Source organism: Peromyscus californicus, unplaced genomic scaffold, assembly GCF_007827085.1.
Source record: "Peromyscus californicus insignis strain IS unplaced genomic scaffold, ASM782708v3 Scaffold_8__1_contigs__length_139910024, whole genome shotgun sequence".
Taxonomy (NCBI): Eukaryota; Metazoa; Chordata; class Mammalia; order Rodentia; family Cricetidae; genus Peromyscus; species Peromyscus californicus.
Window position 1 is genome coordinate 70,314,611 of NW_026294606.1, and position 13,859 is coordinate 70,328,469.

The 13,859-nt window shown below is 39.8% G+C and overlaps 1 long non-coding RNA gene across 1 annotated transcript in view; it reads right to left on the reverse strand.

The window, feature by feature from the left end:
• The window catches only part of LOC128104428 (uncharacterized), a 34,233-nt gene extending 21,044 nt beyond the window's left edge, over positions 1–13,189 (reverse strand). Inside the window, exons 1-2 of the long non-coding RNA XR_008215998.1 lie at positions 13,034–13,189; positions 10,768–10,881 (exon numbers count right to left, since the gene is read on the reverse strand). This is a non-coding gene — a long non-coding RNA (uncharacterized LOC128104428). The remainder of the gene's footprint in view (positions 1–10,767; positions 10,882–13,033) is intronic.
• Positions 13,190–13,859: the final 670 nt, after the last annotated feature.

The window sequence follows — 13,859 nt, forward strand, 5'->3', positions numbered from 1 at the left end:
GCTCCTTAGGTAAACTTTGTGTAACATTCTTGGAATAATATGATCAAAAATTCCCACAACAAAAATCTACTCACAAATTGTTTTACCAAAACAAATCTTTTTAGGCTTATTTGTTAATTGAGAAATAAAAGCATAAATTAATTGGGTTTTTTGGTCTCCTTGTTCCTTCGAGGTATTTATCAAGTGGGTTACCTGTTTCTCACTTTCCTAATTAAGCTGTTACAAATTAGCTACTAAGCAGAGAGTCTCAGTTGCTTTTAATTGACCTAAGTTCCTGTTGCATTAAAAGTAAATAAAGGGGCTGGAAAGAAGGCTCAGCAATTAAGAGTACTTGTTGCTTTTGCAAAGGACCAGGGTTTTGTTCCCAGCACCCACAGGGCAGCTCATAACCATCTCGAGCCCGTTCAGGGAATCTGACATCTTCTTCTGTCTTCTACAAGCATCAGGCAGGCATGCATATGGTACACAGATAAATATGAAGTTAAAGCATTCATACATATTAAAATATATACTGAAAAAAGTCAATAAGTAAATGAGAAATGTGTTTACATAAAAATCTACCAGTGAATACTGTGGATAGCAACTTTATCCAAGGTTTCCTCCAAGTATGAGTATTCTAAATGCCATTCTGGTGAGTGGGCAAACTATCTTAAACCTACAGAGGATATGGCACACCTCAGCAGCAACCTTGTCCCTAATGAGCTTTGGGGGACTTAAATAAGCATCAAAAGCATTACCTCAGTGAAAGGAGTGGAATTTAGAAGGTTACAAATCATAGGACTTAATTTGTATGACAGACATTCCGGATAATGCAAGGCTACAGGAAGAAAGAAAAATCATCAAGCCTTGCCAGAGGCTAGGGAAAGGATCATTCACATAGGAACACGATAAAATTTAAAGAATATTGGAACTGCTCTGTGTTTGTGTTAATTATACAGCGTGCACGCATTTGTTTAATGGTGACATTTCTATACATGGTATATATATTAAAAATAAAATCAATTAATGACTAAAATTTTCAACTGGGAAATAAGAAATAATGTTGAGGGCACATGAAAGAAATATGATGCACTATGAAGGTGAATTTATTGCACCCAGGTCTGCAGATGCAAGAACGTTAAAATGAAATCAAGAGGATGTAAGAAAAATTAAAGAAGCATTTAGCAGAATAAAGGAAATATATAGTTTCTGCCTCTTTCAGTGTTCCCCAGCTGTGTGTTCTTACAGCTTCATACAGGACTTGTATAAAGACAGGCAGATCTCAGTTATAAATGAACTACCCTCTAATGGCCTCTCCCAAAGCAGTGGGAAGCTGTCATCTTTGCTTATTCTACCTATTATTACTATCAAAATACCTTAGAATGAGTGTTGTGGAATACCATCCTTCAGGTAAGCATGATGTGACCAGGCATGGCATGCATATTCTTTGCACTTTGTGAACACTCTTCTTATTACCCAGAGGAGATCTGTACAAGATTAGGTACCTTAGCTTTCTACCATGGAGTGGGCAAAGGCTCATAAGGGATGGCCCTTCCCCATGACTCATAGGCATTCAACTTTAATGGTTTCTGGGGAAGAAATAGGGATTTCATTTTTCTTCAGTGGTATAGCTATAAGTTGGCCAGACTTTTGTAAGTAACCTCTCACCTACCCTCCTGTAAGTAACCCTAAATAGACACTTTTTCACCATGTTAGACTGGAATGGACTTGTTTCTTTGCCCTGTCATTGGTGCCCTATCAGGGTGAAGAAACGTGTTATTTCTCTAGAAGTTTATAAAGTAAATAGAAACTAATGGTTCACCTTTCTGAAAGCTGATGAGTTCAAGTATAAGACGCCAAGTTTGGCTTGGTTTACAAGCCTGTAATCATAGATACTCAACAGGACAATTGGGAAATTTTTAAACTAAAGGCATGAGCTATACAGAATGAGTTCAAGGCTACCTTGGATATTTTAGTGAGACACTGTCTTAAAGTAAAACATAAAAAGAGGTCTGTGGATTATAGCTCAGTGGTAGAGTACTTGCTTAACATGCATAAGGCCTAGGGCCCCAATATTATTAAAAGGAACAAAAAATGGGATCCAACAGATTCAGTATCTGGTATGGACTCTCTCTTCTTCAAAGTGGCATTCTCTTGCTATGTTCTGTCATGGTAGAAGGGGTGGTCACATTCTCTGGGGCCTTTTTATCTAAAGGCACTAGTCTCATTCCAATCACTTTCCTAAAGCCCCACCTCTTACATTATTGTTTTAGAGATTAGTTTTCAGTACATGAATTTAGAAGCTGAGGGGCACAAACATTCAGTCCATAGCAAATGCTACACAAATATTATAACCAGCCATGGTTTTCTAGGGAGACTCCCAAGACTGGCCTACTTCCAACACTGGTCAGAATGGACTTCTCAACTCCAGCCTCAGAACATTAACATGTTACTATGGGGGGGGTAAAGGAAGCTGGAAGCTCAGAGGGAACTTGCCCTCCTTGCTACTGGGCCATCTAGGGGAACATTAGAAATAGATGCTATCAGTCTTCTGCCTGCTGCCCTTCACAAGACATTCATCTCAATCTCCTAGCTCCTTGTCTTAGATGACAGTGTCCTTCAGTGGACCTCAGTATTCAACAGGGGAACTATGCTCAGCTCTATGGGTTCTCATCACCATTCCAGCTGGATTTAGAGGAGAAATGGCTTAGGAGTATTTCAGGACTGGGGACATAGCTTAGGGGTAGAGAACTGTGTAACATGAGTGAAACCCTAGGGATGATGAGGGAGAAGAGAGATTACTTCACACTAAAGCATAAACAACCGAAACATAAACAACTGAAAGACTCTTGGCTATTCCAGAAAGTGTTGTAATAAAAACAGGCATCACTAAGTCAGAAGGAAAAAATAATAATTTATTTACTTTAACATAGTTTATATTGAGTAAATTTAAACCTAAAGTTTCTTGCTCAAGAAAAGAATATTTCAAGCCTAGTAACCATAAAGATTAAAAAATGCAAAGCAAGTTTAAAAGAGTATTTTCCTGTGATGGTATTGAATCAAAATATTAAATAACAGTATGTCTACTATAAAAATTTTATATATTTAGTGTATGTAAACAAAGCTCTGTACTGAATTAATCCCTGTTGTCCTGGGATGTACCACTTCTGTAATTTTTCTGTTCTTGCTTTCCATCCCTACAACAACTACATAAACAATGGAGGAATTTACATGTTTCAGTTCTTAACACTTGCAAATGAATGCACAAGACAAAAAATGCAGCTTTTCTTTTGCATTTAGATCAGTGAAAACCTAGAGGAATCTGGTTGTGTAATTTTTCTTCAGTCCCCTCATAAGGGCACTTAGCTTTGGAATTTTTGTCCTAGCTCAGACCATGTACTAATATGCCCTTCACATTTTTTCTTAAGCTGAAACTTCATTAAGAAGAAAATACATAAATAATTACAAATTAAATACACACACACACACACACACACACACACACACACACACACACACACACAATCCCAAAGTGAAAAATGAATCCAGTTGCTAGACAGGTGCGGACTTAACAGAAAATCAAATATATTATTAACAAAACACATGCAAAGTCACAGAACAACTGCTAAATAAGTAATGAGTCTTTCTTTAAATTCCTGGGGCTATTTGACAATTTCCTCTCCTTCCTGGGTTTCCTCTCCTCCCTCCCATCTCCTGATGGAAGCTCTCTAAGAGACCCATGTGATGAAAGACTATCCCAACCTGGAAGTCAGGTCCCTCCTACCCTGAACAGGCTGTCTAGGGCTGCAATGAAGTATCAAAGCTGGATAATATCTCAGAACAGCTCTGTACTGTCTCACAGGCCTGGCAACGGAAGTCTAGAGTCAGGTACCCACAAGGCTGTGCTCCCTCTGACATCTCTATGAGAGAATGCTTCCTTACCTCTCCAGTGTGATGTTTGCTGGAGGCACTTAACATTTCTTATCTTTCAGGTGCTTCACTCTAATCTCACATACACCTTCTCCCAGAGGGTCTTCACAGTGTCTTCCCTCTGAACATGGCTGCCTCTGTGTCTCATTTTCCCCTTCTTGTAAGGACAAAAATCAGTTGGATTGGGACCCACTCAAATAACTAATTCTGACTCAATTACATTTGTAAAGATCCTATTTGCAAATGAAGTCACATTTTGAGATGAATTCTAGTAGGGCTGGACCTTTCAGTGGGCAAGGAAGCAACTCTACCTGTAGTAACCCCTTTTAGAATCATTCAACACAAACACAGACACCAAGGGAGGTGACGCCCACGTTCTTCTTTAGGTCCATTGTAGTCCTCCTCAACCTGTCCATTCCCCTTCATTGCCACTGAAAGCTGAGTTACTGTAGATTGTGTTCCTGGTGATCCTTGGCAGTTAGGCTACAAAGGCTCTAACTGGATTTTTTTTTAAGATTCACTTATTTTATTTTATGTGTATTGGTATGTTGTTTATATGTATGTCTATTTACCATATGAAGACAATTCCCATGGAGGCCAGAAGAGGACATCAGGTCCTCTGAAGACCATTGTTAGCTGCCTTGTGGATATTGGGATTTGAACCTGGGGATTCTGGAAGAGCATCCAGTGCTCTAAACCACTGAGCCACCTCTCTAACCATGTAACAGCAATTTAAAATATCAGAGGTTAGTATATGTGCCATGCTTTGCAAAACTGTTCTACCACACCCAACCTTAGCTCAATACAAACAAACACACACCCAACTTTCAGTTGGAAGCATCTCTATTGATCATCTGTAAGTCATCAATATTTTATAAACTCCAATCATTTTATCTGTAGAATAACAGTGTCACACATGGTGGTATATTAAGGTCAGCACCGACTGAAGCCTAGGGAGTTGCTGTGAAGGAATCTCCTCAGTTGCCAGACTTATACTGAAGAAAAGAATTTCGTGAAGAGTTGGTATAAAGCAAAATTTGGATTTGTTAAAAGCTAGAGAATACACTCAAGCTCTAAGTGCAGGCAGACAGGCAGACAGAAAGAGAAGGGAGGGAGGGGAAGAGAGGAAGAGAGAAGGGGAGAGGAGAGAGAGAACACCTAAGTGTCCTAGGTTGGATTTTATGACTTTGGAAATTGCATTGCTCATAGGTAATTTACAACAGGTTCAAAGATTAAGCAAAGTTTTAAAAATAAAGTTTAATTTTTTAAAGTCAAATTATGAGCTGTTTTACCCATCGTATTATAAAAAAAAATTCCCTTTGTAGGCTGATGAGATGACTCAGCTGGTAAAGGCTCCTCTTGCAGAACAAGACCTGAGTTTGATCCTATAACGCATATAAAGATGGAAGTTATCCTCTGACCTCCACACATGCACTGTAATACATGCACACACACTCACACACATATACACACACAAAGAGAAATAGAGAAACAACACACAAATGATGCAGACACATAATAGAAGTAAACAAATTTTTAAAATGAATTTCCCTTTGTAAACGAAACTGTAGGATGGTTTGTGATATGCATTGCTCAGGGTTTGGGGTAGACAGACATCCCAGTAAATCCAATCCCCAAGTTCACTCTTACAGTTTGGCCTTGAGTAAGATTCATTTGTCATTTTAACACACTTGTTTGAGTTATCACTCAGAGAGGGGAGTAATGTTTCTGTAATCAGTCTCCTGCAGTGTTATTTTATAAGCTGTTCATTGTGTTGAAACACTTGACTCTCAGTTCACGAGAAAAGTCAGTTGGATTCTAGGTGAGGGACTGGTAAGGGGCTTCCTTCTCCTCCCATATTCTCTTATTTCTCCCACCTTTTTATTCTGCCTCCATAGCACTCACCTGGATGAGATGAGAATTAAACAAATTATACATCCAAAGTGCTCACTCAGCATAGCTCAAGCTCAAGCTAATTATTCAACATCTATTTACAAAAATGAGAATTCACTATGATGTCAGTTCTGAGATTAAAATTTTGAGGAAAATATAAAAATATTCAGTTCTACACTGCTCTTGGACCTATAGAATTTGAGAAAAACCATTCAGTCCTGGACTAGCTTCTGCATGTATAGGAAGCTGAGAAGTCAATGCGGCAGCCTTGTGAGGATCTCAAAAGAACGCTTTAAAGTCACAGGTGTTCTCCATATCGGTAAATTTTTATATTTCCAGAACTAAAACACATGACAGAACACAGGAGGAAAGACAGATCTGGGTTCATAAATTCAGAGCAACTCAGCCCATCATGGTGGGGAAGGCAGGGCAGTGAAAGGGTGCTAAACTGCTGCTCTCGCATGGAACGGTAAGCAGAGACTGGGGTTGCACCTCAGAGAAGGTGTAACTTTCAAAGGCTCACCCCAGTGACCCACTTCTGCATTATTCCCTATATTCTAGAGATTCCACAATCTTCAAAGCAGCACCCCAACCCGAGGACCAAGAACTCACACCATGAGCTTGTGGGAAACAGTCTAGATACATGCTGTAATGTTCTATCATTGTCCACAGCGCCCAAGAACGAAGACCTTTTCTAAACACTTAAATTAGACCCAGGCTTATATAAGCCCTTTCAACTGAAAACAAAGGCAAACTAGTGAATTGTTTCCCATCTGATACTAGTCTCCATCAATTCCTTTCAAACATCAGTGTTAAATCTTCAGTAGGAGGACTTAATTATACTGAAGGTGGATATAGAAAAACCTAGTGGCAATCCTGCTTAAATTAAGCATAATAAAGTTGTTTTTAGAAGTGAATTATACTGAAATGCCATTTATTTTCATTCCTCCACCTGGCCAAGTAAATGAATAAAATTAAATTTTATAATTAACTTTATAAACCCTTGAACATAAATTCCACTCCCCGGTTTTCTAAATTTAAGCACTATCCAGAATGAAATGGCAGGAGGAAACTTAAGATTGTAAAATGTATCTCTTCAATGTTTATGAACTCTTTAAGCTTTAAAGGATAGTTTTTGGCATTTCATATAAGTCTTAGTATGTTTACTTTGCTTCCTGGCCTTGCAACATCTGAATTGAATCAATACAAAAAATGAGTGATATCAATAGTCTGGGTATCTGGTCTGATTTTCTAGAAACTTCTCTTTCTTCTCTATCAGCTTCTTCTCCATGACTTCTAATCTTAAATTCTTTCATTTACTGTATTTTTCTAAGACCCTCTTCAATAACTATATATTAATAAATTAAAAATAGAAGATGGCTACCAGCTGAACTGGATCTGCTCTAAATTCATGTGTCAAAGCTAATAACCCTTAGTTTCTCAAAAAAGTGACTGGTTTCAGAGATAAGGATTGTATAGAGGTAACTAAATAAAAAGGGGACATTCGTGTAAGATCTAATATATTAGCTGTGTCCTTATAAGTAGAGGTGATTAGAACACTAATGACGCAGACAGGAGCAAGCACTTGAGGACACAGAGAGGGGAGCCTTCCACAAGCCAAGAAGAGAAGCCTCAGAAGAAAGTACCCCCCAAGACTGTTCTTGGACTTACAGCCCCCACAAAATAGTGAGAAAATAAATGTCTCTTTGTTAGTCGTCTACTCTGTGGTATTTTGTTATGACACTGTGGCATACAAACAAAGGTGCAATCCTTACACTAAGGGGCTCATAATTTAGTAGACGCAGGTAGAGAACAGAAAAGTATAGTGTGATAACTTCTCTGACCTATGCAATATGACAAAGAAAAATGCATGGGGTGAGACTGAGTAGGAGACATCAGAGAAATCTTCTTGAAGAAGGAGGAATTACCAAGTCTTCCAGACAAAAGGGAGACCATCTCCCTTCGTCACATCTAAGACAATGACAGAGGCTAAGTACACAGGGTATTTGAGAACAAGCAAGAGGTTTCTTTAAGAAAAAAGTGTAAGCAAAACACAGATGGGAGGAGATGGAGAGTAGAATGGAGGAAGCGTGCAATGCGAAGCTGACATGGCCAGCTGAGGCTTTCAATCTTGTTCCAGAGGGTGGGAGCAACCAAAGGAAGACAAAAGCAAGAGAGGGAGGGTCAACATGGAGTAGATGAGGTGTGGTGATCCTAAAACCTAATGACCTGCTACAAGACTGAAAAACAGCCTAGAAGAGGGATACGGAGTTGTGAATGAACCAGTGGTACCATAGAAAGGCAGCCAATTGGATTTCATCAATAAGGAAGGCATAACTGGGTATCACTGGCTAAGAATGGGAATACTCAGATTGTGTTTGGGAGTGGGGAGGCTGTGTTCAGTCACACCTGAGCAGTGTGAGAGTTAAGCAGTCCAATGAAGCAGGTGGTTGAAGACATAAGTGTCCAGTTCAGGATGAGTCAAAGACAGGCAAGTCTCTAAGTGAAAGAAGCCAGACACCAGGCAGGGCTGAATACTGTGTGGTGCCATTGATATAAGACATTCAAAAGAGACAACCCCATGGTGATGCTAGGAGCCTAAGGGATGGGGACTGAGAAAGACTGCTAATGAGCATGTGGTTTCTTTCTAGAATGGGGCAAGTCCCTGAAATTACACAGGGTATTGATTGTACAACCATTGTGAATGATTTTATACTTTAACCAAAGATGATTTATGTTTGGGAATTCATCTACAGTTAATGCTGTATGAATTACATTTCAATAAAAATGGAATTATGGACACAGAAAAAATCAGTAATGACACAGAAGTGATTATTGAATTCATAAACTTCAATGAATCTCCCCAAAGGAAGAGTGGATGAGGGATTGTGGTATGATTTTCCTGTAAAAACCTCAAGATGACCTTAAAAGAAACCAACATCAAAACAAAAATAAGTACTGCCCTTCTCTTATCTTCTTAAGACTCTCAAAATATCTCCTAAGCATTTCATAATTTATTATGAGAATCTTGGCAAATGTGAGAGACAGAAGCACACTGAAGCAGGCTTGCTTGTAGCATCTAGCCCTCACTCTTCCCACAAGCTTTGCCCCAGTGCTTTTGGAGATATGCTGTTCAGCTCAATGCACATGTCCATTTGTGGTTGGTAAATTGTAACCTAGTGTGCATCCTATTTTGATGCAATAATATATTCATTTAATAATTGATTAGGGCCTATTATCACCCCCCAAAGACTAGTTGTTGAGTATCCTTGTCATTTGGAATGATCCTCTAGATCCAGCTAAATGTTGGTTTTAAAAGACAGATGGAGGGAACTGATTAATTACACAACAGAGAAATCATGTAGCTATACTTCTTAAGGCTGTAATTCTGGTTAGCAAATACTTATTATATATACATTAAAACAGTAGACTTTTGCCCACCTTCCATGCCTGGACATTAGACAATGTCTAGAGACATTTTTAATTGACAAAGATCAGGTAATTGACCATTCCATATAGTGGTGGAAGCCAGAGATGCTGTTAGAAATCCCACAATGTGCAGCACAGCTACCCCTCATGAATTATTCAAACCATTGTATCCATAATGGCAAAGTTGAGAAAGCTGTCTTGATGTTGGCACATACCAGCTGTAAAACAGAAGCTATGAGTGTTTCAGGGTACTACATGAGTTAATGTAGTGGTTTGTTGTAATAAGATCAAATTGGGTCAAGACTTCCTCTCTCACCCACCCTTTCTTAAACTTCTTCATGAAAATGCTATGACATTTATTCTTAATACTTGTGAAGTCTAGCCACATGCATTGCAGAATTTGCTGTTGTGTCTGTATGCTCTTGCTCCCATGTTCTCTCCGCACATATGACAGATGGCAAAACACCAGGGTTGGAGTGTGAAAGAACTCAGAGAAGAGCCCATCTATTGTGGGTCAGTGCAACATTGTTCAACCTGGGCAGCCCAATCTGCACAGGACAAACAGACAATGACCATCCTGGGGATTTTCCCTCTGGTTGTTGAAATTAGAAAGTAAAGAAATTGGTCAAATGAATTTCTGGCCTGTCAAAGTTTGGCACATCCATAAAGATGTCACCTCATAATGTGAGTTTTACATGAACATGAAGTCAGCCTAATTAATCTAGGCCATCTGACCTATAAAACGTCTTCTCAATAGAACTACCCATAAATCCTGGAGCAGAAACAGGTTAGCTTAGTTGTTCACTGCCTTCCTCCTAGGGCCCGTGGCTTTCTCCTTCTCAGGGAGGAAGAGAGCAAACATTTAGACTGTGTAGAGTCATAAGCAGGCAGATGACAGAAATGAGACCAGTTTGCTGTTCTGTGAAGATAATTGATGCCCCACGATTTCTGCTCTTTGGAAGCAGTCTCTTCTGGCTTCCAGCTCAGAGCCCAGGGGAATTTGAAAACATTTCTCCAATTTTCAACTAAGACAAGCTGTGGTGTGAATGTTGACAGTCAGAAGACTGAAGTCAAACCCTTCTTTATGAGTGAGCTCCATTTCTGAGCTTCCCTTCCTCTCTAGAACCATGTGACCACAGTGGTGTTGCCCTGGGGCTAGAGTAACAGAAATGTAAAATGGTGACATTTTCCAAAGAAGGAAAACATGCCTGCTATGAGGGCTTTAAGCTCTAATTGCTAATCTGTGACATTTTTTTCTTTTTCTCCTTTGTTCTTTTGTTTTATCATTACCCACATGACCAGGAGTTACTTAGCGCATTGCTTTATAAGTAAAAAGTAAAAAATGGAACAAAGAATGGAAAATTCTGCTCACAGCAAGCATCACCAGAGCCCAAAGAAACTGGAAGGTAGTTGCTTACACATATAAGCACACATGCACACATATGTATTCAGAAAGTTAGTTTCTAAATATATTTAAGATAAATCTAAATCTCCCATGCCAGCCTATCTAAATGAACAACCACCAAATGTGAATACCTTTAGATGAGAGAAAAAATCTTGAGATTATTTTTTATGTTATTCATTCACCAATCCAAAACAATTCTAGAAAATCTGCCAGCTGCCATATAGAACTTGCCATTTTGGTAAATCCTAGAAAACAAAAGATAAAGCAATATAAATCCTATCTATGAAAAGGATATCATTTTTGTTTAGGAAACAAATGGAAAATAAGTCATTTCCCTCTGTATCCATGGATTCAACATTCACGGACTCAATCCACTGTATGCAAAAAATAGTTGAAAAAGAAAATTGCTTACCAGGTACAGACACATTTTTCCTTGTGACTGTTCCCTTAAAAATATATTATATAACACTATCCACTTATATTTACACTGCATTGTGTAAGATACTCATGCTAGAAATGATCTGACCCATACATTATCGCATGGGCTCCATGAAAGTATTACATTTTACCTAAGAGACTTGTACATCTGTAAATTTTAGTGTCTTGAAGAGGGATCCTGGAAATGATTCCCATGGACACTGGGAAACAATTGTATGGTGTGAAGTGGGGGGGTAGTAAAAATGAAATAAAATCTTTTAGCTACCCTCCCAGCTTACAGAATGAAGCCTACAGCACATCACAAAGAGCCATTTATGGTTTGGCTGATCTCACTGCCTGACGCTTTCCAACAGGATCCATTTGCTTCTGCCAAAATGATCTGTGGCCATAGCTATTACTCACAACTTTACCCTGAAGCTGGAATTTGTTTTCCTTTTCTCTCATCAACAGCTGGCCCTCAAAATCCATCCCAAGCATTATTTTTTGGAGAAAGCATTCCATGAATTCTATTTTTGGTGCTACACATATAGCCTGGGTTTCACATATTATGTACACATTTGTTGTAGTCAGTGGTCTATGACTGTGAAGAGGTAACATGACTAAGCCAACTCTTATAAAAGAAAGCATTTAATTGAGGGCTTGCTTACAATTTCAGAGCTTTAGTCCTTTACCACCATGGTGGGAAGCATGGTAACACACAGGCAGAAATGGTTCTGGAAACACAGCTGAGAGCTACATCCTGATCTGCTGGCCTAGAGAGATTCTGGGCGTAGCATGGGCTTTTGAAACCTCAAAGGCCAACTCTTGTGAAATACTTCCTCCAACAAAGGCACATCTCCTATTCCTTTCAAATAGTACCCCTCCTCGGCAACCAAGTATTCAAATATATGAGACTATGGGGGCCGTTCTTATTCAAACCACTAGCGCATTGTACAGTACTGTTTCACTTGTCTCTCCAGCTAAGTCTTGAATGCCTAGCATAGACTATGAGCAGTGGATGAATTTAGAAAATAAGGAAATAAAGTGAGATTTCATATATCTCTGAACTTATATCTAAAAGGTAGTGAGGGGCTGGGGATGCTATTCAGTGGTGGAACACTTGTCTGATATGTCTGGCTCTAGGTTCAATTCCTAGCACGAAGGAAGGAAGGAAGGAAGGAAGGAAGGAAGGAAGGAAGGAAGGAAGGAAGGAAGGAAGGAAGGGAGGCTGGGAGGGAAGAAAGAAAGAAAGACACAGTAGAAAGAGAGAGAAAGGGAGGGAGGAACTGTCTAAGGCAGTTGTGGGGTGGGGCAGCTACCTAAAGTTCTATCTACTCTGAGGGAGGAGGATTAGGATAGCTTTTTCAATAAAAAGCGTGGTAGGCTTTGTTCATTTGGGTGTCAGAAAAGTTTCCTTTCTCCTGCTCCCAGATGCATGGAATGAAAGAGCTTCCAAGCAAGGTAGATGCAAGTACCAAGCAGACCCTGCGCTTGGAAACCTTTGCTAGATGTCTTGGGTTGCACAAACTGCCTTGCTAATACCTCATGAATACTCATAACAGCAAAGAGCAAATAGCATCCATGGGGTGTAACATTTATCTAGTGGAACAAGGCAAGTGTGGGTGGGAAAAGTAAATTAGATGCCACAATCTGGACAGGTGGTTCTGATTAGGAACCTTTCCAACCCTTACGGAGCACTTGGAAATGACATTATGACGTGGAGCTAATGGCCCCTAAGCACCCTACCACTGCAGGACAATCCTTCACTGGGAAGCATTGCCTTGCTGAGATGCTGTGATGGATCAGCGAAACTCCTCAGTATTCAAAGGCAGGCTAAGGATTTGGAACATTATTTTGCCATGAATGGGAAGTACATAGAGACACATGGTAACGTGGTCCTAGCGTCTCACTCCTCTTCACGGTGCTGAGGTCACGCCCGGGAAACCCGATCAGGAGCAGCCACAGAAACAGAATTCTCACTTTTGCAGTAGAAGTGGAGATCAGAAAACGCTAGCCAAGAACTTCTCTGGAAATCTGTAGCATGATATTCCCTCTGCTCCAGAGCCGCTGTGTGAACACATGGAAGCCCCACAGAAGTTGGCCTCCGCCCTCCTTAAGCTTTTCTGGAAGATGGAACTTGCCCTTTGAAAGGAAAAAAAAAAAATTAAAACCCCGTTTGATTCCGACTTGAGATTAAAACTGGAAGACATTTCATTGTTTTTGGAAAAGACTTCAGAAAAGCCTGGGTTCAAAAAGAATGCGTCATAAAACAGGTGTTAGAAGCAGAACCATGATGCAGGGGTGTCACACCATGATACAGTGATTTTTGCCTTTGCTGTCAGTCCCACACGCGCTGCCAGGAAATGCAGTCCTAAGCCTTCAAGTGAAAAGCCCAACAATATTCCAAGCTTCCGCCTGACAAAGAGCAGGGTTTTAATGATCCTTCTGCTGGAACTGTAGGCTGAGCTTTGGCTGGAGGCAAAGCACTGAGTGTCTCCAGTCTCAGCACTTAACGGTGGAAACTTGAAAAGCAATAACTTTGTTCCTCTGACTTATGACTCAGAAAATGGGTACGAACATGAGAAGCAAGAGGATAATTTAGTAATCCGATCATTTTGGTAGACAAATTTATACCTCTGAATGGCCCTGATGGCCCATCTTCGGTGATACTGAAAGGTAATATAAACCTCTCACATCTGCACACCGCAGATACCTAATGTCCCATCTGGGGACTGGAAAATAGCAGGCACTCCATTCTGGACCTTAAACCACAGAGTCAAGTTTGCATTTGCATTTGCCTAAATGA